Raw genomic sequence first — 27,522 nt, forward strand, 5'->3', positions numbered from 1 at the left:
TTCTTCTGCCTGTTTTTCAACCAGTTGGACCTCCTCAGTGGTGGAAACTCTAAAGGGTCATTTAAGTCATATCTTGAATTTTCGTTAATCACTCCATTTGAATTTTCCTTATAAAATGCTTTGTCCCTATGAATAAATACATTGGAATGCAAAACAGTTGAACCACTACTGTTCCTTTGATTTGCAAAAACAGATCTACACCTAGGAACCTGGTATGCCTTCACTGAAATTGGTAACTAGATTGTAAGTGGTGACAAATATGCTCTGTATTACATTATTTCCTCCCATGATATTTTCAAGTACAAGCCATTTAAATAATGCAGTGACTCAACCTCTGACAATTAATGTGCATTAAAACGTAAATAAATTAATCAATTTTTGTGTACAGAAAAAATAAATATATAATGAATATGATCACACATCATAAAAACAAACACACACCATAAAAATCTCCAATTTGGGGAAGTTGGTAACATCAAAAGGGCTAAAAAATAAAACATAATAATAATAATAGTAATGCACTGGAGTATGTTGAGAGCTTGGCTACTCTTACTGCAGTGTTGGATTTAAATTGCAGGCTTATATTGAAGGTATTAATTTTGATGAAGTCTCATCAAAGATGAAAGTGCTAAACTCATTTTTTAATAAAGCTTTTTAAATGTAGAAATCCTTGTGCTCATCCTCTGTTTCTGTGACCTGGCCATCATAGGAGGTACTTCTTTTTGGTTATTATTGCTCAGAAAGATTAAAAACAGCTGATTTTAAACCACTAAATAAAATGTTTTATTTATTGCAAGTGAGATACGTCACAACTTGAGATATAAAATCAGTGTGCATCTTATGTACATAGTGCAATACTCTGCATCCACTTTCAGCCACAGATTAACAGAAATCAGTGTTTGGCACTTATAATTAATTGGCTGACTTCTTTTCTTTCTGTAGTTGCCTATTATTTTTCTTTACTGGATCTTAGAGAATGGATGAATGATGTAGCTTACTGTTCATCCCTGTAAATGCATTTAATTAACTAGTTCATTTTAAAAACAATCTTCTTTTTCTGGCACAGATGTCTGTTACTTTTCTGCATTCATTATCAGAGAATGAATGGAGCTGTCTACTGTGCATGATGTAATTGTTAACTCAGACCACCTCCCATTATTCTGTTAAACCTCAAAGCAACATTATGCTGCTAGCTAGCATTCACCACTGAAAAATGCTTGTTCTGTATTTTTATTTCCAGTTACCATTTCCCAATCATGTCATTGGGGAGAAGAAATTTTATAAGTTGTCCATTGAATAGGACTTTATGTAGGTTCTATCATTTTTATAAATAAATTGTCTTGTGAGTCTTTCTTTTGCAGTTTTGAGAAACATTTTGGTCATTATAAATCATTTTAATTATTTTGATTTATCATTTTAGTGCTGTAGCAAGTCTTCTATTATCATCCGTAAAACACATAGTGTTGTTATGAGAATTAGTCAGTTTACTGACATTTAATATAAATGTATACATTTGGGTCAGTTTTGTCAGGAGTTCCATTTTCTGATTGATCAGTCAACATTGTGATCATTTATTTTTAATATTTATTTTGATTTTTCATTCTAATTTTTAGAAAATTCATTGTAGGCATTTGATTTAAGTGATCTCAACTGATTTGTGTGGTTTGTATGTGCATTTGTTTGCTGGTACAGTGTCAGACGTTTTTTTTTCCTTTTTGCCATCTTAATGGTATTGTGTTATAGTGATTGATGACAATGATATGAAAAGTGCTTATGACACTCATGAACTGGTGATAAAATGATGCATTCTCTGTAGTGGATAAATACTGTTATATATTTATTTACATTTATTTATCAAGGGAGAACAGTCATGAAACAATGACCAACTACAGATTCATGCCCCTTGCTTAATGTTCATTGCTAGGATAAAGAACGCATAAATGGCCAATTTGTTGTGTTGTAATTTATTGTTTATGCATCCCTCTTGTATTTTAGCTCTGTTGCATAACTGCATATGATTTATTTATTTGATTACTTATTTGTTTATTCACTGATTCATTGACCATTTGTTTACTGGTAAAAGAATCTAGTTATGATTATTTGTCAAACAAGAAAATGAACTAGTCCCAAAAGACTCTCTAGCTATAACCTGTATTAAATGACCCATATCACTGCTTTACAAATATAAAAGGATACACAAATATTTATCTTACATTATAATATAACCAATTATAGAATAACTTAGAAGATGTAATTCAACAGAAATTTACAGTAGCATATATCAAATATTCAGCAACATATTTTAATGAAGTATACAACATTTGAGAGTATTTAGTTAATTATATATTTTTATACTAATAGACACTATTCATTCCTGATATTGGCAGATAGTTACTTATAGTCTGTTACAGCTAGCAGGCACAATCTTTCTAAATGACCTTTCCCTCAATGCCCTGAGTGCAAAAATAAATGTAGCGCACCTAAGGGTAAAAAACACTTGTTCTGTGGACTTCAGGGATAATGGTGGTTATCTGGTGTCAGCTTCTGAGCCAAAGGAGGAATATTCTCAGCCAACAATAAAGTGGCCCAGGCAGTGATAAGTAGCTATTTTACCCATTATAGAGATAATAGTGGTGTTTAATGCTACATAATAAGGCCATACATGTAAATACCTTATTCATAGTTATCTATGGTAAATGTGTACTTCTTGGTGACTGAATTTCTAACGTGGATAGTGCATATTCATGTCAAGAAATAAGAGCATACACTGTTATCAACTTTCTAAACTTAGATGACTAGCACACTTATAACATGCAATGTGTTGCTTCAGAACTTTGTGTACCACTGTTTCCATGGGAACCTTAATGAGAGCTTGAGATCTAGCCAAATGATTAGATATTTACAGCTGCATAACTGACTTATCATTGTTCCATCAGGACTTTTAGTAAGTGGAATATTTGCTAGCAATAGTTTTTGAGATGTAGCAAATGGCATGGTTACACACTTTGTAAGGTTTAGTATAAGTTGACTACCATTGACCCAAGTGAAGACTTTGTTAACATCTTCTGGAGGGCCCTTCCTAACCTGCTTCATGGAATTACCCTCCTTGAGAAGAATAAGGAGGCAATTGATATGCGGGGTGATAGTAAGCCATGGTTAGTTATGTAGGTGATCATTAATAAAATAATAAAATAAAAAAAGGAGGGCTGGGTGAAAAATGATGACTGCAGGACCTCTGCATATAGTTTACCTTGCAAAGAGTAGGATCATGCTAATGATACAGTGAAGGTTCAGTCCATAACGAAATGCAAAGTCAGTGAATGGACTCTTAGGCTCACTAGCAACAGATTATACTCAGCCATTTTGAAAGCTCAATGTAAATCCACAAATACAGCCATAATGAGGATTTTTATTTTGCTATTTTAGTGTAACTACTTTGTTTTAATGCATATATTAGTGTTTGTGTGCTGTACCTTTTTGGAATGTGTTCAAGCAGTTTCTTGCATACCAATTTCTCACAAGTTTTCAGCATTGGACTTGAATTACAAACAGGTTTAAAGTCATTGACATGGGTAATAGCATAGGATGGTGCCACATTTTCCTTCTTATGCTTTATAAGGACGTTGAAAAGGACTCTTCCTAGTAATGACCTCTTTAGTTTATGATTGGTCACATGACCTTCATGTACCACAATCCATTTAGTATTGATAGTCTTTGTCCTGGCACCTAACCTATGTTCCATCTCTGCTGCCAGCCTAATACCGCTATATATCTTTCTAATTTGCTCAATAACCTTTTTTTTCTTTTACCATGTCAAATATCTTGCTAACAACTGAGTGTACTGTGGCCACAGTACCTTTCTAATCTAATATTCTGTTTATTATGGCTCTGGCTTTGAACACTAAAAGAAATAATAATACAGCTAGGCTAATACACTAGTGGGCATACAAACATTACTACAGTTAAGTCATAGCAATGCACTAAAGAATCAACCACAAATAATTGCAGAAAATGAATGAGCAATAATAAGGCAGCAGGCTGCAATATATAAAAGCAAAAGAATATTAACATATTACACAAGATAAAAATTACAAATGTACAAATTATTATAACATCCGCCCATTCTGATTATGTTATCCTGTATATTGAAAGGGAAAATGTTATAAAATAAAAAAAAGGAGAGATAAAACAAAGTGATGTATAAAATGGATATCCAAATAATTCCAGCAGTTTTTAGCAATATAAGCTCTTCATAACACCTGTAATGTATGCAGAATTAGCTCATTCTGCAGCTCATATGATGTTACATATATTTGTAGCACATTTAAGTACGCTTGTTTTTTTATTAGTCCCTTTTCTCCTCCTTCTATAGAAACAGTCTGGTTGTCTTCACCCCACATTTACCTAGTTTCTGCTTGCAAATCCTGGTGTCTTTGACTCCTATATCTGGTTTTCTTACATCTGTTTTTTTTAACTGTTCATATTGGGTAATCCCATGTGATATGAACTCATCATGGTCAATAGTAATTTCTGGTTCAAGTTTACAATGCTTCTCAGCTACTTGTATTTTGTAATGCTTGCACAATCTTGAGTGCAGCAACCTTGCCAGATTGTTGTGCATTTCAATATACAGTACATACAGTCAGTCATGAGTATATTGTAACCAGCAATGAGATGCGCAGAATGATCAACTGTGTGTTTATCTAACTTTTTTCTATAGACATTGTAAACCCATGTGTATGTAGTCCACTGTCTTGAGTCATCATTATTTTTTGTGTGTGTCATGCTTGATTGCAATGAGCAGTCAGTGGTTGTTCATGCATATAAATATTAATAACCTTACATTATATAACTTTGCAACTCCAGTAGTGTAGAGAGATAAAGGCTCAGACTACAGCTCAGCAGCAAAAGGATTTCATTAGTAGCTTGGGCAACTGATAGAACATCAGAGGAAGGCATGGGGTGGGCAGCTATGTGGATGCTCCCTGTGAAAATGAATGGTGAAAACTGGATACATCACACTGAGGGGGTGTAGCCCAAGGTGGGAGAAAGGGTGGTGGGTATGGTTGAGTTACCATGGAGGTGGAGAGATATGTCTCCCACCCCTATTGCACACCAGTCCTTTAAATGTAACCACAGCACTGCATTAGAAGGGGAAGTAACAGGTAGGCCCAAGTTGAAAATACCCCTGGCATATATTGATGGCCAAGCCCCCGAAACACCTTTAAGATCTACAACAGGCCCCCGTTTTATTAGAGTAATGTCTAGAGGAGAACAAAACAACATTTCCATCATATAACGAGGTATTATGCAGGTAATGAGAAGAGCAGCCGAAAGATAATTTAAAGAGTCAGTACTTTGACTTCCAGAGATTTAAGTATGAATGCAAACTTGAGCCACCATAACATTAAAGAGAATTAAACTTTCATTTGTAGACCTTAAAGTGGTGAAAGAAGTCTACCTGGATCATACCACATGTGTAAAACAGTTCAGTAACTCTCATACACTACCATCCAACAGACTTAGCATGCATTGCTGCCTCCCTCATACTTCAGGTATGTGGGACGGGAGTTAACCATTGTGCTTCTGTCTTATTTAAGGTAGGTGTACTGGATTTTAAGTTATGATCTTCTTACACAGAGAAGAAAGACAACAAAGATATGCAGTAGTAATACACATGAAGATCTAAATTGCAGTGAAGAGTATAAAAATGGTTAGGGTCTCCAAAAATGTGTGAAGCAAATGCAAATAACTGCAATGAGCAGGAAAAAATATTGATTGCAGTACCTTGTGGAGTTACTTACATCATTTGACAGATAAAGATTAGAATGCTTAGTCTCATAGTGCTGAAGAAAGGGTAAGGTGCAGATGGATTGTAAAACTTTGCAAGTCTTTCAACCCCCCCATAATGATACTGCATGGTTTATGCAGTTTAGTTAGTTGCTTTGTGGACACAAATTGGATGGAGGGTGATCACTATAAGATTCATGTAAAACACTTAAGTTTAAAGAATTAGTTGAATGTGGGTCAGTGATTTGAAAGCAGAGTTTTTTTGATAACTGTAAATAAAGTGATACTTTTGGCAATATTCTATATTTTGTTAATGTAAAAACTAAATGAAAACTCCAGCCAAGCTGTAACTTCCAATGAGTGATCTCTCAAACCTCTCTAATCAGAAGTACATGGGATATATGCAAATTACCCTTATGAACATCAGGTGTTTCAGCTAACTGGCGATTCTGAATGCACAAGCAGAGTGTTTGACAATGCATAAGAAACACAGGGCTGTTATACCCAGCTGATGTCCATTATCATTAAGGTGACTGCAAAATATCCCAAATAACAAACTAAAACAATGCGTGAGAAGGTCACACACAAAAAACAATCAGTAAAAACTAAATAAAAACTCCAGCCAAGCTGGAACTTCCAATGAGTGACCTCTCAAACCTCTTAAATCAGAGGCACATATGATATATGCAAATGATCCTTATGAACACCAGGTGTTTCAGCTAATTGGCGATTCTGAATGCCCATGATTGTTACTGATCGTTTTTTCTGTGTGACCTTCTCACTCATTGTTTTAGTTTGTTATGTGGGATATTTTGCAGTACCCTAATGATAATGGACATCAGCTGGGTATAACAGCCCTGTGTTTCTTATGCTTAGTCAAGCTCTCTGCTTGTGCTGTGCTGTGCTGATGAGGTCATAACAAGGCCGAAATATGCATATCCACAGCTAATGGGGTTTGGCTTTATTGGCCTGAAATTGTCCATTAAAATGACAAAACAAGTCACGGACATTCAGAATTGCCAATTAGCTGAAGCACCTAGCGCTCATAAGGGTCATTTGCATATATCCCATGTGCCTTTGATTCAAGAGGTTTGAGAGGTCACTCATTGGAAGTCCCAACTTGGCTGGAGTTTTTATTTAGTTTTTATTGATTGTTTTTTCTGTGTGACCTTCTAACTCATTGTTTTATATTTTGTTAGTATGGTAAACAGTGAGTATAGTGTTTGACTTTGGATAGATTAAGGCTAAGAGGATAGGAACTAGCTGACCGAGTCTTGCCTAGTCTTGCAGTATATCTCTACTTAATTCTGATATTGAATCAGTTTTCCTCTCAACCCCATGGCTGAGCAAATACTGAGTGAATATATTTAGAGTATATATCTATCTAATATATATATATATATATATATATATATATATATATATATATATAGCTTGACCCTTTGCAAAATTGTTTTTATTTTTAGGCTGATGTTTCAAGAAAGAGATTGATTTTATGGGAACAGTGATGTAGTCACAATGTTTTGAACTTTTATTACTAATTGTTTATTTGTTTCAGTAATGTTCTTACTTTGTGAGTTATGGGACATGAACTTGCAGATGTTATTTAGCATTCCTTGAAATTTATAGTGGTTATGAAAGGATTCTGCTATAAGTAATGACAGACTACATTCTATTAGTACATTAAATTCCTATTGGTGAAAGAAAAAAAATATTGCTGCTTGGTCCTTCGGTACTGCAATAAGTCCTCATAAAGTGGTTACTGGTTTGTTACACTGAGCGTGCTTCATCCCATGACTTGTGGATGTATGTTGTAAGCTGAGAAGTGATTTCTTTTATTTCTTTTTAATATTTTTGAGATTCTTGATAGGAGAGAGATGGGGTGATATAAGAAGAATAGTTTGAGGACCCTAGATGTTTATGGTTTCCACAAATGAGGAAGCATAATGGATAATGATGCACAAATAATACAGCAATGAAAGTGTCTAGTATTCTTGAATCTGAGGGTAAGATTGTGAGCTCTGGTGCTGGTAATGTGTGGAAGTTGTTTACATTTTTAATCAATAGTTTTTGGATGTGGAATGTAGTGGTATATTCTTTTTGATACACGTTGGGTAAGGAGTTAGTCATAGTAGGAATAGAGGATGGAATCCTGGAAGGGATCCTGAAATGATGACAAAGATATTGTCTTTGTTAGTTTGGGAAATGGTAATTTTGCTGTTAAGACTTTCACACTTGCAAAGACCTAGTTCATACCAACCTCTGAAAAAATCTAGGTTTTTTTAAGAGTTAGATGTAAACTAAATAATTCCAATTTCTTAATAACAGAAGTAATATTAAATGATAGATAGACACTGAAGAATTGGTTTATTCTTACAGAGACTTATGAAGATGTAAATAATATTTCCTATAGAATGTTTCAGGATAAAGGCCTTTAAGAGACATCTAGTAACTACTTTCAGAAGGGCGTCTTGTTAGTCCTTAGTAAATAACAGTCATGGTCCCAAGTCCCAAACAAGAGCCAATATTTTCTTTCACATTTTCTGGTTCAATCAGTTTCTTTCCAAAAGGCTTTCTAGTTTGTGTGCCTGTGTGTGTGTGTGAAAGCTTAACTTAAAAGCACCACTTTTCACAAAGATGCCTTATTATCCCACAGACAATGATACAAGAATGGAATTCAGAAGGTCCTGGTTCAAGTCCCAAACAAATGTCAATACAGCATTTGTGGTATCTGTGTTGTTGGAAATTAAAAGTGCTAAGTTAGATGTTTCATAGCTGAAAAGAAAATGTTTTTTTTTGAGAAACTCAATACCTATATTTTATTTGAGAGGGTGAGGTTTTGCGGAAAATACATGACTTTACAAGGGGGAGGGATGATATTTTATTTGTACCCATTCATTAGTTGTTACCTTAATTGTATGTATTTAAGCTGCTGGGTATGCATTTCTTAGATTGTTCTGAAGAAGCCTGACAGAGTTTGGGTGAAAGCACTTAACTACATTAACTTGTGTTTGTGTGGTCACTGTCACTGTGATTTTTGAATAAATCTTTGTATCGTTCAGCCTTAGTGTTTTCAACTTCTTTGGTATGTAGGTATGTTTGTGTAAATGCACCGTGGGTATGTGTGTGTGATTAACTGTTCCCTTAGGCTATGAGACTAATACCAAATATTTACTTTTTGTGGGGTTGTTGTTCCCTCTCACCTGTCATCAGTATGAAAGCTCTTAAGAGTTCAGTGAAATAAAAATAATGATTTACTATAATATACCTTTCAACTGTCCAGATTTTTGCAGAATTAATAGATTTTTGCTTCTTATTTTTGGTTTGTTTCTCATAACATTTATGGTTTTCTGACAAATCATTTAGGAATGAAGTCACTAAATAATTAGACATTGAGTTTCAGAATTCATACCCTTCAGAAAAATGCATGCAAGACCTGTTATTCTGTCAACTGTCTTAAGTTTATACAAGAGCAATTTTTAGTGCTGTTTGTATGTTCCGCCAATATATTTGGCCTTGTCCAAATTAATTTCCTGTGTTAAGAGGTACGTGCAAATAAATCATTTTATAGAATTAGGTATATCCACACTTCTCAACTGTCCCTGATTTTGGCTCAAAATGTTGCTCTCCCTCTAATAATCTCTCAGCAAAGTGGCAAATTTGGAAGAAAACATGGAGGGTTTACAATTAATAAATAATTGTAATGATCAGTTAAAGATTACTTTTAATTTAAGAAATGCATGTAGATTCTCTTATTTTGTCATCTGCTCAAGTTAACAGTACTAATATTAAAAAAGTGTCCCTTCTTTGACAGGTCCCCAGCTGTATTATGTGGCTATTTTATATTTTTGCATCACATTTTTGGTCCGTTTTTCATAAAATTGTGGTTTTCTGCCAAATTAGTGGCAAATCATTACAGATTGAAGTTAGAAAATAATGACAGACATTTGAGTTTCAGATTTCATACATTTCAGAAAATTCATACTGAAACAAAACCTAATTATCTTTCTAAGTTTATAAGAGCAATATTTAAAAATTGTCCTAATTTTTGGGCCTTTGTCACACTTTATTTATGGCTTTGTCCAGATTTCTTGCTCCTACACAGATGCTTCCTGTTAACCTAGAAGCAGTGTCACCATCAGGCTATGTGTCCAGGGTTCAAGTTCCAGACAAAGTCAGAATTCTCCTTTTACATTCAGTGAGCCCTTCTTCTTTGGTAAGTTTGAAATATGCATTCACAGAATGACAATTAAACAGTGGGGATGGTTATGTTTCTAATAGGAAAAATACTAGTGGATAATAAAAAAGTAATAAAGCATCTGAGAAATGTATGGAAAAAGTTGAGTGTATTTACAGGAATGATTAACTGCATCTTAATTAAGATTCTAGTAAGCAGCCTAGGTAAACCTTATCTGATATGCATGGCAGTTTTTCATTGACAAACAGAGGCTCACTTGTAGTTCCATAAAACAATATTGCAGTTATCCTGCCAGATACATATGCCAAAGTTGGTGTTACCTCTACTTGCCTTCCTTGCTGGACACATTTTACTGGCTTTAATATGCCATAAGTACTATAACTTGCCTTCAGAAATAATACAAGGTGGAAAACATTAAGGACTTCAGATGTAGTCTAGTATATCATATCCTTGAGGAGTTTGATGAATTAATACCTAGTGGCTAGAAATTAGACTAGGTCGGGAGTGGGGGCAGACTCTCAGTGGCCATGATCAGCAGTGCAGAAGAGCTGCCAAGTGAATGCAAGTGAAGTGTATGGCTATCCAAATAGCTTTCGTATCTGAAGTATGTCATCAAGCCTGTGTAAGCCTCTTGCTACAGTTCAGAACTTTGAGACAAACCAAAAAACAAACTGATAATCCACAAAATCTGACTAATAACTGTAAGCCAAGGAACTTGTAAATAAAATACAAATTTATTCTTATCGAATGAAGTGCTTTTCTTTGGCACAAATGTGTCAACTTTTTCAGATTCAAAACAGTTTTGTGAAGTACACACACCACTTAAAACAACTTACTCTTGTCATGTGATCAGCATCAGCTGGTGCTGCTGTTCTAGAGCCTGCTCATATTTAAAGTGATATTACATATAAAAAGCAGTAATAAAACACATTGTGCATGCTGGTACAACGTTCAACAGACTGATAAAACCTAATCTAAACTAAGCAGATTAACTATGCTTAGCAGTCAATATCGACTGCTTAATAATAAAGAATAAATCAATTAGTGTTACAGTTAAACAAGTTAAACTTATGGCAATCCTGGTTGAATAACAATCCTAAGAAGTCAGAAATTGTCCAATGGTCAATTTCTGACTTTTTGAGATAGTCACTTGTTAGCATTTTTTAAGTACAGTTTGTATACACGTATTGGTTATTAATGTATTTTTGACACTTTTACTTGTATTGTAAAATTGAGTTAACTGATAGCATAGAACCAATCCTGTCTGAGTTGTTGGTTGACAATTTCTGACTGCTTTTTATATGTAATATCACTTTAAAGAAGTTGACACATTTGTGCCAACGAAAAGCGCTTCATTCGATAAGAATAAATTTGTATTTTATTTACAAGTTCCTTGGCTTACAGTTATTAGTCGGATTTTGTGGATTATCAGTTTGTTTTCTGGTTTGTCTCATGGCATTTGGTGCTTCTGACAGTCCTGCGAGTCCGAACTTGTTTAATTCACAGCAACCCCAAACAGAACCACTTAATTTAACCTTGCTTTTGGACCTTATGAACCAATGGCTCGATTCACTTTCTACTAGGTTGGACTGAATGGATAAATCCCTTTCACAACAAGCTAGTAGGGGTGATGGACAACAAGACAACATTTTCAATTCTGGAAGGGGTTCCTTTAATACTAATGCACCACTTAGAGTTGGTCCATCAGGTAGTGCTGCGACCTGTTTGACAGATACAAATGACAACTCTATTCCAGCAGCACAAGGGCCACCAGGGAATAATTTTTCAGCTGGACTGCAGGGTAGTCGACAACAACCCACTGGACTTTAATTACAACCAGAGATACAAGGGAGTACAGGGCTTATCGGTGCTCCAACATTCAGTCAATGGGTTACAAACACTTCTAACTTGTCGTTTGTGAATGGGTTAAACAGTGAGCGACCGGCTAATTCTTCAAACAACGTACAGGTTGGTTTACAAACTATTAATGACAAACTAAAATTGTTTGATAACAAATGACTAAAAATGAAAAAGCTCCAACTAGAAGTCATGTATTTTAATACTTGCCTTGATCAACACATTGTTCCTAAAGGGTTACGCTATCACCAATACCCCACCAGTTTAATTGCTGATTCACCTTTTCATCTTGAACTGGTATCTTTGTTTGACAAACAAGGCTTTGACTTAATGAGCTTAATGATTAAACACTACAACCTTTATATTGAAACTTTGATTAAGGAAGTGTCTGTTTTGAACACTGAGAGCACTACAGACTTGGACTTCCTGAGATACAAGTTTGATTATGAAAAAGCTTTTTTAGTATAGATCAGCTATTGGAGAGACTTAAAACAAATAAGCTTAAGAAGATCAATAGAGACCGACATGCTTATGATACTGGCACTGCTTATCCTAAACCATCTAGTGCACAGTCAGCAGCAGCACTAGGTGGGAATACACAAATTTTGCTTAACACCAATGCGGATTCTACCCTTGACAACATGGGTAGTCCTAATTCTATTGTAGTTGACAACAATGACAACACCCTGAGACGTAATGAAAGAATTCGTAACCAAAACTACAATAACAGTAATGGGACAACTACACACAGCACTAATATGAATAATAGAAGTGATTCCAACCAAAATTTTCGTGTAACCAAAGACTTAGGAGCAATTCCAAAGAAGAAGTTCAACAACATGCAGAAGAACCAGAGGAACAAACGCAACAACAGATTCAAGAGATAGGGGCTATACCCCCTTTGGGGGTAGACATTCTCTTGAATTCAACAGGGGATTTTAAAATCTTTAATTATTCGTCCTTGCACATTGACCCCACGCTAGTTGACTTCCTAGCAAAGGGTAACACATTTGTTCCCAGTAAACCTTCTATCTTGGAACACCTGGCTCTTGACTTGAAACTGTTTGTCAGAAAATTGAACTTAACGGTTTTACTTGGGAACCATACTACTTCAAACAACACTCTTAGGGTTCCAAGTACTTTCAACCCCCCTCTTCACCAGACTTTGAGTATTTGAGCAAATCTGTGAACTGGACTTTCACCACATCATGGAGACACATAAATTTGGGAACAGAAACAAGTGTCGAAACATTACATCACAGGAAAATGAATTATTGAATTTGTTAAAATCTTCACTCGTGAGGGTAGTGAAACTAGATAAAGGGAGTGGGATTGTTATTTTGGACTTTGTTGACTATAACAATAGAATGTTGATGTTATTAAATAGTGAAGCATACTCTAAGGTATCGTTAAATGAAGTCAACACTACATATGGTTGAATTAAAAGTTACCTCAGTGACTTATTTATTGAGTCACTGATAGACAGTGACACAATTACATCACACTGTCCTGGCCTAAAATTCCAGTGCTTTTCGGCATCCCCAAAGTACATAAAAACCTAACTGACCCACCAATGAGGCCACTCATTGATGGGAGAGGGTCTATTACATATCCTTGTTCCAAAGTAGTTGACTCTATCTTGAAGAAATACATATTATTAGAACCACAGGTTTGCAGAGATTCTTGGGACTTCTTAGACAACATTAACAAATTGAGGTTTGATAAAAACAACAACTTTTTAACCATAGATGTTAAAGACTTATATACATCAATTCCACATTTGGATGGAATTGAATGGGTAAGCCTCATGATGAAGTCTAGGGACGCCCCACCACAAGAAATCCAATTAGTGGAACTCTTATTGGATATAATTTTAACTAACAATTTCTTTGTATTCAATGGTGAGTTCTACTTGCAAAATTGTGGAGTGGCTATGGGCTCACCCTGTGGAGGTAGTTTTGCCAATTTAGTTATGGCATTTTGGGAAAACAATGTTGTTTTTAAACATCCACTACACAGGGTGAGCATAGCATTTTATACCAGATTATTGGACGATATTTTCATCCTCTTCAAGGGTGATGAACAACAGGCACAAGAATTCATTAGGTATTTAAACTCAACTACTGAATTCTTAAGGTTTACATCTAGTTTTAGCACAAATTCTATTGACTACTTGGATTGTAAACTCATCAAAGACATTATAAATGAGAGATACGTATCTAAAATACACAGAAAGGAAACGTACTCTAACTCATTTTTGCATTTTACTAGTAATCATCCTTATCACCAGAAGCGCTCAATAGTGAAAGGACAACATATTAGAGCAGCCAGGATGACTACTTTAGACTCAGATTTTAATGACGAGTGTCTATTGTTAAGCAATATGTTTATACAACGAGGCTACCCCTTACAGCTGATACAATCTTTGGTAACAGAAGTGAGACTTAAGAGACAGTTAGGTGTAGTTAAACCTTTACTTAACAGTAAGTTTGCAAACACAATAAATGTTGAGGTAACGAACTTGATAGAGGGCAGCACTATTAGTAACTGCACATTGACAGCAGAAGTAACAACTGGGGAGACAACTAAAGAATTTCAAGCTAGTTTCATAACTACTTTCAGTAATGACAGTCAAATGGTCAGATTTATCTTGAACAAAAATTGGGAATTAATCTTACTTGATAGATCTTTGACCATTAAACTTGGACAAGCACCAAACCTTGTCTTTAGGAAAGGAGCAAACCTGAAAACTTTGCTCGAAAGAAAGAGTATGGGACCCCTGTCAAGGGAAGTAGGAATGACTACATGCGGTAACTGCAGAACGTGCAGACACATTGAGATAGGGGGGAGTTGTGTTGTTAATGGTAGGACTTTCAAGTTGAGGTCTAAATACAACTGTAACTCTAAGCTTGTGGTTTATGTGGCTAGGTGCCAAGCATGCTCAGCCTTCTACATTGGTAAAACCGAACGTAAGCTAAAAGATAGAGTATACGAGCACACATATGCTATAGAAAAGAAAAAAATATGATAATCCATTAGCAAGACACCTTATTGAACACAGTAACCACAAGTTTCTTTTCAAAGTTATAGACCATGTGAGTTTTGATGTGAGAGGTGGACCATTTAACTTGATGCTCAAAGAAGGTGAGCTGTTATGGCAGGTGAGACTAAATGCATTTCTAAGTCCTGGCCTGAATGATGCCTGCAATATTGCTTGCCTCTTAAAGTTAAAAAGTCTAAATAGATGAAGCAGGAACTTTGTAACTTACAACAATGTGCTTTTGATTATGTTTATGTAGTACTTTGGCGATTTATAACTAGAAGTATTTTTGTAGGCAAGCCCTTAATAGTTTTTTATAAACATCAAACCTCTTATAAACCTTAAATACTTGTACTCTAAAAAAATGGCCTTGACCAATGGTCAATTTCTGACTTCTTGAGATAGTCGCTTGTTAGCATTTTTTAAGTACAATTTGTATAAACTTATTGGTTATTAATGTATTTTTAACACTTTTACTTGTATTGTAAAATTGAGTTAACTGATAGCATAGAACCAATCCTGTCTGAGTTGTTGGTTGACAATTTCTGACTTCTTAGGATTGTTATTCAACCAGGATTGCCATAAGTTTAACTTGTTTAACTGTAACACTAATTGATTTATTTTTTATTATTAAGCAGTCAATATTGACTGTTAAGCATAGTTAATATGCTTAGCTTAGATTAGGTTTTATCAGTCTGTTGAACGTTGTACCAGTGTGCACAATGTGTTTTATTACTGCTTTTTATACTTAATATCACTTTAAATATGAGCAGGCTCTAGAACAGCAGCACCAGCTGATGCTGATCACATGACAAGAGTAAGTTGTTTTAAATGGTGTGTGTACTTCACAAACCTGTTTTGAATCTGAAGAAGTTGACACATTTGTGCCAACGAAAAGCACTTCATTCGATAAGAATAAATTTGTATTTTATTTACAAGTTCCTTGGCTTACAGTTATTAGTCGGATTTTGTGGATTAACAGTTCAGAACTTTGTTAGACTTTTTTGTTTCATTTTCAAATATGGAAGACCGTATTTTGTTTTTTGGACCTCCATTTTGGTTTAAGGGGTTGCCACTCTGGGAAAATTTTAAATGGGAGGAAAAAATATCTGAATATGTAAACCAGCATTTTGCTTTACAAGTTCAACTACAACCATTCCTTATCTTTGAACTGTTTAATCATGGCACTGAATGCCATCGTAACAACACTGCTGTATGTGGCTGGTCTTACAGGCATTGTAGGCTTGAATGAGATAAGGCAGTTGAAATAAATAGTGCTGCAGAAGTGAAGAAGTAAACAGCATAATAACACTGTAGTTGGGAATGAGTTAACCACCTCCAGTCTACAAAATTCAGGTTTACTTTGCTTCATATTAGCAAAGAAATTTGCAAGACTTTATTCACTGAATAAAGGTATGTGTGAAGATGACACTAGAAAGTGTTCACATTCATTCATTGGTTATGGGGAATTGTCATATTCATTGCTAAAGTTTGTTTCATGATGTGTTATGGCATTGCTTTTTTCTAACCACGTTTAAGGATCATTTTGAATTTCACATGTTTCAGACTGCATGGATTTGCTTCTTTTGGCTATGTCACAGAAGAGGAAGAGGATCTCCTTACTTGCATAATTTTTCTTTTCCACATTAACTGTCAAATAGCAATGAACAGTACTATTAACAGTATGTCAAATATGCACTCGTAAATATGCATTATGCATATACATTATTGCATCAATTTATTACTTTAATAGGTAAACATTTCACTTAATAGTGACAGGTACATATATGTGCTTATTTTAGATTTACCTTCATATTGTTGAAGCGCACATGAGCGAGGGCAGATGTGCGAAAGTACGATTTCAAAAGTTGGGAATGTCGACACTGAATTGCCAAATTCACAATTGAGTGAATGCCAGTGTGCATTTGCTCATGTGAATTCAGCAATTCGGAGTGCAGATTGCACTACAGTGGGGATCAGATCATGTACTGCAATCTTGGAGTTAGTATATTAAATCCGCAGGGGGTGTAGCGGGGTGCAGGGGGGTTTGCCCCCTGCATGACTGTGTTTGGAGACATCCGTAAATGTGGGGTGTTTCGAAAACATTCGACATTCCTGGAATGTCAAATTCGTTGATCAGCACTTTTGCTATTTTAAATATTCGAAAGTGTGGTTTCTCACCATGTGAGTCAGATATTTGCCTACTTGCATATTTTGTTTGCGACCTTGTAAAGGTAAACCTTATTTTATAGTTCTGCTTCTTTTATTAGTAGAGCGCATATAAAATACTGCATCAAGACTGAATTTTGTGCCTTGTAGTCTAGGATTTTATTTTTTTCCAGTGTTTCATATATCCTAGAAAGCCAATAATTTACATAGTATGATGTATTTTCAACTGTTACTCAAAAATAAGTGTAATAAATACTTCAAACAATACACAACATTTCTGATTTGCTCACTCATAGAAGGTGTGAGAAAAAATCAGAGAATAATATTTATTTCTCTTGTTCTGTCTTCTGTTTTTACTTTGTTTTAGAGAAATCTCATGTTTGGGAGCTAGCTGAAAGCTTTGTTTGCTCAACAAAGAAAACATCTGTGTTTGTAGTGGAATATCATATTGGCTAGGTTATTTATTTATCTGTATTTGTTTACATTGATAGTGACTACTGGGGTACAAGATTATCATTGCCTTACCCAATGAGCTAATTCTGTTCTTTACCAATACAGCAAATTTTGTTAGACATGAATATTTAAAAAATGAATCAGAAGAGAACTTGCAGTGGCCAACTATACTTTTATTCATTCATCCATTCATTCTTTCTCTCACTTGCTACTTACTTAATCCAATGTGCCTATCATGGCATTCGATGGGCACAAGACAGAGAAGGTTGACATATGTGTATATACACACACACACACACACACACACACACACACACACACACACACACACACACACACACACACACACACACACATACCACATACTACACACCTCACATGCAAAAACACTTACACACTTTCACTTTCATATGGCATATACACCCCACAAGCAATTTACATTATCACCATTTCAGTTGCTACATATCTTTGGGATATGGAAGGAAACCAGAGTACCTGGCAAAATCCATGCAAATACAAGAAATGTGTGAAGATAAATGTCAGCATGCGGAAAGTACATTTTCTAAACTATGAATAATTTCATTGCATTCCAGTATTTGTCACAACTGTTCTGCTGGCATAGGGCCAGGGGCGGCTCGTCCTATCGGACTGCAGGACTGCAGCCCTCCCAGCAAGATAAACAACATTTTGTAAATAAAATAATAAAATATAAATTCTTTTAATACAATCATTTATTATCTGGCCCCTGCTTATTTAGCTCTGAGTCCAATTGACTCGCTGTAGTCCCGGAACTCAAACTGCGCATGCTTGCCGAGTTCCCGATAAAAAAAATATAGTTTTTCTGTAAATTCAGATACAGACTGCTGTAAAAGTAGTGCAGATTAATGAGCAAAGGCATCAGTGTGATGCCCAGAAATCTATGCGGTTTTGTAACCGCATAGAAGTGGAAGGGGCACGGTCTGCCACGTCCGCAGGCACGTATGTGACGTGATGGGCTGAATGGCTATTGATTGGTTCTCGCACTCTTCCCGGGCTTTATGTGCTGGGAAAAGAGCGAGAACCAAACAGTAGCAGCGGGTGGGCACTGACTGAGTCAACTTGTTTGTGTATTTGCAATTTGAATTACGTAACATTGCATCGGAAATCAGTCATCCTGAGGACCTGAGGCTAATATTGAATTTTTTTTAATTAGTTCAATTGGACTGTAGTGAGTGACTATTAAGCTGAGCTGACAGCTCACCGAGAGACTGAAATAACAAGTAAGTGACATTTTTCTTTTCTTGGTGGAGTTGTACTGTCTACAGTGACAGTCTCTTTATGCTGGCATGCTGTAGGTAATAATCAGTCTTTATTTTGGCATGGTGTGTATTGACAGCATACCTTTCAACTGTCCCTGATTGACCCAAATTTTGGCTGTGTCCCTCTTAATACCTCCTAAAACCAGTGACTTTTGGAGGAAAGGTGGTGAATTACATTTGAATGATGACAATAATTAAGAGTTATAGACTTCTTTTACTCCAGAAAGTGTATATTAATTCATATGTTCTGATTCTGTCAATGTCTCAAGTTAATAGCATTAATATTTTAAAAGTGTCTCTGATTGTCCCTGATTCTGTTGAAATTTGTCCCTGATTGGTTGAGAGCTATGAGACAGTATTGTGGACATGGTGCGATTACTGTCTTCTGTTTGGTGTCAACCACTGTAAACACAGCGATGTGTGCAAGTGTGCTGAATGCCAGTTATCACTTTAAATGCAATTAATGTGATTTTGTGCAGTGCTAAATGTATTTGGATCATCTATGCTATTTCTGTTTTCTAGTAGATATTACATTGAAGTAATGGAATATATGTGCATGCCGGTTATCACTTTAAACACAATTAATGTGATTTTGTGCAGTGATAAATGTATTTGGATCATCTATGCTATTTCTGTTTTCTAGTACAGATATTACATTGAAGTAATGGAATATACTTGCATTATTTTCTATGCATATGTATAGCTGTGTTAGATACAGTAAGCAGTTCTTGGACGGTGGTATATAGGTTGAGCAGAGCTAGATTGTAAAGTATTAAAATTTAAAAGTTCAAAAGTATTTTATTAATACATCTGTTTATTTTAATACTTAAGGTGGACAACTAATAAGTTAATTCTAATACATTATTTTAATATTTTATTTGTGAGGGTGAGGTTTTGCGGAAAATGCATGACTTTACAAGGGGGAGGGATGATATTTTATTTGTACCCATTCATTAGTTGTTATCTTGTATGTATTTAAGCTGCTGGGTATGCATTTCTTAAATTGTTCTGAAGAAGCCTGACAGAGTTTGGGTGAAAGCGCTTAACTACATTAACTTGTGTTTGTGTGGTCACTGTCACTGTGATTTTTGAATAAATCTTTGTATCGTTCAGCCTTAGTGTTTTCAACTTCTTTGGTATGTAGGTATGTTTTTGTAAATATACCATGGGTATGTGTGTGTGATTAACTGCTCCCTTAGGCTATGAGACTAATACCAAATATTTACTTTTTGTGGGGTTGTTGTTCCCTCTCACCTGTCATCAGTATGAAAGCTCTTAAGAGTTCAGTGAAATAAAAACAATGATTTACTATAATATACCTCTTAACTGTCCAGATTTTTGCAGAATGAATAGATTTTTGCTTCTTATTTTTGGTTTGTTCCTCATAACATTTATGGTTTTCTGACAAATCATTTAGGAATGAAGTCACTAAATAATTAGACATTGAGTTTCAGACTTCATACCCTTCGGAAAAATGCATGCAAGACCTGTTATTCTGTCAACTGTCTTAAGTTTATACAAGAGCAATGTTTAGTACTGTTTGCATGTTTCGCCAATAAATTTGGCCTTGTCCAAATTAATTTCTTGTGTTAAGAGGTAATGCGCAGATAAATCCTTTTAAAGAATTAGGTATACCCAAACCTCTCAACTGTCCCTGATTTTGGCTCAAAATGTTGCTCTCCCTCTGATAATCCCTCAGCAAAGTGGCAAATTTGGAAGAAAACATGGAGAGTTTACAATTAATAAATAATTGTAATGATCAGTTATAGATTACTTTTAATTTAAAAATGTATGTAGATTCTCTTATTTTGTCATCTGCTCAATTTAACAGTACTAATATTTTAAAAAAGTGTCCCTTCTTTGACAGGTTCCCAGCTGTATTATGTGGCTATTTTATATTTTTGCATCGCATTTTTGGTCCATTTTTCATAAAATTGTGGTTTTCTGGCAAATTAGTGGCAGATCATTACAGATTGAAGTTAGAAAATAATGACATACATTTGAGTTTCAGATTTCATACCCTTCAGAAAATTCATACTAAAACAAGACCTAATTATCTTTCTAAGTTTATAGGAGCAATATTTAACAATTGTCCTAATTTTTGGGCCTTTGTCACACTTTATTTATGGCTTTGTCCAGATTTCTTGCTCTGAAGTTGAGTGATATGACAAATGTGGCATGGCCATCACCCTCAGCCAGAGACATTTCAAATTGTGACATACTTGTTGCACCCTACTCCCCCATGCAGTGACTCTGGATGTGTCCAAGCAAGGCAAGGAGCAGTTATACAGTGTTAAGTGTGCAGAGTATTCCCCCATGCAAGGTAGACACAAGTACTGCAGTGGCTTTTCATCTGTCCTTGATTTTGCAGAATGTTCTGGTTTTCTGTCATATTTTTATACTGTTGATTTATGGTTCTTCTTAATCAGAAAATGTGTGCTTTTGTAGTGCCTGTTGCTCTGTGTTTAAGTAGGAATGCTTTAATGACCATCAGGTAACCTTGTCTGAGACTATAAGATGCAAGTAAGCTTTAATAAGCATACTGTTAAGGAATTACCAACATTGAAAGCCATTTTGTTGTTGCCATGCAGATAATATTTACATAACTAGATAGCAAATAAGCTTTGGGTATTGAAATGCATATGACAATATTTGTAATAAAGGACAGGATTACAGTATTTTCAGAAGCTCATTACAGTTGTTGGAGACTTGCTATTATCTTTGCAGGCTATACCCATAAACTAAACAGAATGTCAATCTATCATGTGTGGTCCATAACCTGTGCAGTAATCTTTTAAGCAATTTATCTTGAGCTAGTTTCTTGTTTGTTGTTCATTTTTTACTTTGTTCATGTTTTTCCCATGAAACAAGTAGACAGATGTTGTCAGGCAGCAGGCCTTTTTTGGATAAGAAACATTTTTACAAGTGGGGGTATCACAGAGATTGCTACTTTCAGCATGTTACTTAGTACTTTTATAAAGCTGAATATAAATTATAATTAGAACTGCAGTGCAGGGAGAAGTGGTTTGAGTTGAGTGCTGCTTGTTTTCTTATACTTGATTTTGACTGGCATTCCAGTAATGTATTTAAAAAGTAATTTAGTTTTTCATGCATCACAACCTTTTTGTTTCCATCTAGATATTAAGTAAGCTATCATGTAGCCAATGCATTGAAATATTTTTTTTCTTCTACACTTCATTTTGTCGTGATTGGACTCTCATAATGACGGTTTGGCACCCAGGGCAGTGTATTTAATTAAAGACCCAGTTTTTGTGGTTTTTAGCATAACCCCACCTCTTTCTAGTTGGCCACACCCCTTCCCATTGGCCCCACCCATTCAGATGTTTCCTGCAGCCCCTCTTTGATTTAAAGCCACCAGCTGCCACTGCATAGGGCATTTAACTGACAAAGTAAAAAAACAGTGAAAACAAACACCAAACTTCAAATAATTTGAAAACAGAAACAAAAAAGCATAAAACATTGAAGTAAAACAGTATAAATTTAAATGCTTGTTTGGAGAATGGAATCTCTTCCCATCATAGGTGATTTTTCTCCCATACTTCTCTACTCCTTCATCTATTTTACTTATCATCATGACCGATCATTAAATAATACTGGCTTTGGAACTAATGGTAACAGAAACTCATGCAATAAATATGCTACATGTATAGAATAGACCCATTTACTATACCTCATAAGCATTTAAAGACGGATATGTCTGTAGCATTCCCAAGTGAGAAACAAATAATCTGTAAGCAACAAAAACAATTGCAGTCAGATCTGAAACACAAAGACATCTCTGCCCCACAAAAAAAAAAATTACATATACCTTCACACATTCTGCAAGTATCAATCTGGCATGTCACTCGTCCATTATGGATGAAGTATGCTTAGACATGCTTAAATTGCATAGTCACTAACTAATATGTTGCATTTTAAAATCAGTCTCTCAGAACATCCCATTCAGCTTTAAAAGTTGTATGGCAGTCAGTCGTTTTACTGCACCTTTTCTGTAAACTGAACAAGTAATTTTTTATCCCCTAAAAACGTAACTTCTAGAACTCGCTCAGTTAGACCCAAAACTCCGTTTTTAGCATATTGCCAAATGGTATTTTAAGAATGTACAAAAGACTCCGTGTATAAGTTGAAGACAGATTAGAAATGGATTCTCTGAGTAAGCAACCACATTGTTATTACAGAATACTGTATTGACCATTCAAAAGAGAAAGAAGCCTGAGTATGATATGTATTGCTTGTGGGAAACTTGCACAACTATCTGTAACACCAAGATAAAGAGAAAGTGAAAAAGTAAAGAAGAAAAAACTTCAGTTCTGTGAAATTCTAATTATATTTATCAAGACAGCTCTAGCTTCTGTTCTGTCCCACATCTACTAGGTTAGTTGCACAGACCTTTCTGGAGCACTAAAAGGATGTTTTGGTTTCTGATAACTGTAAATAAATAGTTGACCAACTTACAGCTCTTTAAATCCACCCCAATTCTAAGAAAAATCCTCACTAATTTCTGCTTTACAGTATAACTCAGATTTCCTAGTAATCATTTGCAGAGATCCTGTGTTGCAATGCTCTTACATGTAACATATCTCTTGATGGGGTGTTAAATATAGTGCAAGTTGGTATTAAGAAACATCTTGTGCCTGACAAATTTACATCACATGAATAGTACAAGATTGACTAAATATATACAATGAATGTCTGTATGAAAAGGGAGATGTCAAAATGGAAATGTTGCCTAATACAGGAACTTGAAATATATAATCAAAATACATGTTTTGTTGTAATACTATCAATTAGGATTTAATCTCTCATATTATTGATGTAACTATATTCTATGCACATTTTATTTGGATTCTGTATAAGCCCCTCCCCACCCCCACCAGTAAAATAAGAACAATTTATGTCTTACAAGTTGATGATTTTTACCAGCCAATAATTCCGCAGGTATAGCCCTCTATAGTAACTCTATAGCCGGGCACTGGAACAACCTTCCCACAAACATATGAAATATAACTTCTACTGTCTCCTTCAAAAAGGCATTACAATCCCACCTACAGGAATCATGTCTCTGCAGCTGAGATAACCCTGATTAAACTGTTATACTTCCTCCTGCTCTATTATCATTCCCCTCTCACTCAGCACCTTACATCTCCCCCTAACATATCTTCTTCCTTATCTGTCCTACTTTTATTAAACCCCCATCCAACCTTCCTACGCCAAGTTGTTCTGTATCCTTAACCTATAAATCCACCTCTCTACCCTGGGTTCTGCAATCGGGTAAACCCCTTAATATTCTCCATACTACATACTGCACTCTAACAACTCCCCTTCTCTCAGGCTATTACTCCTCCACTAATACACCCTCTCCCCTCTCTCCTCTACTTCCTTTTACCCCTCCACCCTTTTAACATTAACTTGTATTTCATCCTCATTGTTAACTTCCTGTGAATCAGCATAGAATACTAGACAATTATAACACATATAAACTGCTAAAATCATAAATTAAATATTGTATGTAAATGTGTCTAGTTTTTATACTGTTTAAGATTATCTTACTACTATATACTGATATTATTGTATGTCAAAATGTCTTATGTAAACAAATCAGTAAGAAAAAAAATATATATACTGTATTAGGAGCTTTTCTCCCTGGGCCTCTGCTGAAAAAGGACCTGTGTCCAGTTGGACTTTCCTGGTAAAAGAAAAATGTAAAATAAATAATAAAAATAATAAATACATTTGCAGACAATACATTTTTCTCTTGGTTTCATGTGAGACTAGATTATGTTTAAACTCTTTCTTTACTTGGTATGGGAGAACTACTGTGAAGTCAATTTGTTTGTTGTATTTAGTTGGAAATAAATCAGATGGCTGTATAATATTTTTACTTTAGCTTAAATGCATTGTTGAGATTCCAAAGTTCTGTCATTACATAAGAGTAATTTTTAATGTAGTATTTATTTTCTAGGCAAGCTAACAAACTGAAGCTCCATTTGGTAACTGTACATTTGTTTGAAGCCATTTCAATCAGCAAATCATTTGGTCAAAATTGGGCAACTTCCCCCAAAGTTGTGTGCCCTCAGAGTATATCATATATTAAGTCAAGAAGTGTATTGGGTGAGGTTCATTACACAGAGACATGAGGGCTTGCCCTGAGATACATGGGGTGTACTTCTCATAAGATGTCTGTCAGTATAAAAAATGCTCCATTAGTTAAGACTGACATGAATAAATGTGCGATGCTCATTTGCTTTTAGCCATGACATAGATGCAATAAATACATGTGACAAATATAACACAATGGTATTCTGAACACTGAATGCAATCATTTACCATAAATGCAGCGGAAATAACGATCAGTTTATGGACTTAACCATATCCTATTAGGATGAAGAAGATAAACAATCGGGAACACTGAAAAAAATCAAAAACAGGAGACCAACCAACAATATGTTGTATGGAAGAATGATCAAATCAATTTAGTTATTACTGTATCTATGTATTTTTTTATTTACTATTCATTGAACAGGTGAGTGGGATAGTGTATCTACCCTTTTCGGCCATGCCCAGGACTCAGAGAACAATTATGCAAGCTAGTGGATCATCTAATACTGACAATAGAATTATATATATATATATATATATATATATATATATATATATATATATATATATATATATATATATATATATATATATATATATATATATATAAATATATATATATATATACTTAAGCAATCAGCTGGACATCATTGGTAAATGCGGTATGAAACACAATACATCCTTTGTACTTTCAAGTTTAGAAAGCGGCACATACTTAGAAAAGGCACTACAGAGAGTAATTAAGTAAGTAGAGTAGTGTTCTATATACATTATATACAGAAATGCTGATTTAGGTTGAAACAGAAAGGAGATGTTCTTATACCTCTTATACCTCTTATAGAACATGCACTTTAGTATAAGCTGTAAACTAGAATGCTTGTAAAGTTTAAGCATTACACTATTGAAAGTAGTTAGCCATTGTCTCTAAAACAATTGCATATGGCTTCATTACTTACATGCTTTTCCCATTTTTTAAGTCATTCAGTGTTGATAAAGATCTTATTTGTATAATGAGCTGATTCCATGCAAGGGGTATTAGAAGGCTGTTTTTCCATTCACCGTCCAGGAGACAGTGATCATATCTTCCTGGAAACACCTCAATAAGCATGTTCTTTTAGTGGTACTTTTTTCTTAAGAGGGCCAGTAACCATTCTCAAGAATCGTAAAAAAGAGTAAACTACAGAAAAAATTCTCCCTGTCACTAACAGGGAGCTGCTTTAGACCATTTATTGGGTTATATTGATGGTTATGTGAATCAGCTGGTCCAGATGACATACCTGTGGGAGCATGGAGGTGTTTAGGTGAAATGGCAGTGGAGTTTTTAACTAGATTGTTTAATTAAATCTTGGAAACTGAGAGAGTGCCTAAGGAATGGAGAAAAAGTGTTTTGGTACCGATTTTTAAGAATAAGGGTGATGTGCAGAGCTATAGTAACTACAGAGGGATTAAACTGATCAGTCACAGCATGAAGTTATGGGAAAGAGTAGTGGAAGCTAGGTTAAGAAAGGAGGTGATGATTAGTGATCAGCAGTATAGGTTCATGCCAGGAAAGAGCACTACAGCTGCGATGTTTGCTCTGAGAGTGTTGTTGGAGAAGTACAGAGAAGGTCAGAAGGAGTTACATTGTGTCTTTGTGGATTTAGAGAAAGCATATGACAGGGTGCCTAGAGAGGAGTTGTGGAATTGTATGAGGAAGTCGGGATGTCAGAGAAGTATGTAAGAGTGGTACAGGATATGTACGAGGGTAGTATGACAGCAGTGAGGTCTGCGGTGGGACTGATGGATGCTTTTAAGGTGGAGGTGGGATTACATCAAGGATCAGCTCTGAGCCCTTTCTTATTTGCAATGGTGATGGACAGGTTGACAGACGAGATCAGAGAGGAGTCCCTGTGGACTATGATGTTTGCAGATGACATTGTGATCTGTAGTGAGAGTAGGGAACAGATGGAGGAGACCCTGGAGAGGAGGAGATATGCTCTAGAGAGAAGAGGAATGAAGGTCAGCAGGGCTAAGACAGAATATATGTGTGTGAAAGAGATGGATGATAGAGGAATGGTGAGGATGCAGGGAGTAGATGTGGGGAAGGCGGATGAGTTTAAGTACTTGGGATCAACAGTTCAGAGTAATGGTGAGTGTGGAATAGAGGTGAAGAAGAGAGTACAGGCAGGATGGAGTGGGTGGAGAAGAGTGTCAGGAGTGATATGTGACAGACGAGTACCAGTAAGAGTGAAAGGGAAGGTCTACAAGAGGGTAGTGAGACCAGCTAAGTTATATGGGTTGGAGACAGTGGCATTGACAAAAAGGCAGGAGTCAGAGCTTGATGTGGCAGAGTTGAAGATGTTAAGATTTGCACTGGGTGTGACAAGGATGGACAGGATTAGGAATAAGTATATTAGAGGGTCAGCCCAGGTTGGAAGGTTTGGAGACAAAGCCAGAGAGGCATGATTACGTTGATTTGGACATGTGCTGAGGAGGGATGCTGAGTATATTGGGAAAAAGATGCTAAGGATGAAGCTACCAGGTAACAGGAAAAGAGGGAGGCCTAAGATGATAAGGTTTATGGATGTGGTGAGAGAGGACATGCAAGTGGTTGGTGT

The sequence above is a fragment of the Protopterus annectens genome, chromosome 10.part0 (genome assembly GCF_019279795.1).
Source record: "Protopterus annectens isolate FY-2018-M chromosome 10.part0, PAN1.0, whole genome shotgun sequence".
NCBI lineage: Eukaryota > Metazoa > Chordata > Ceratodontiformes > Protopteridae > Protopterus > Protopterus annectens.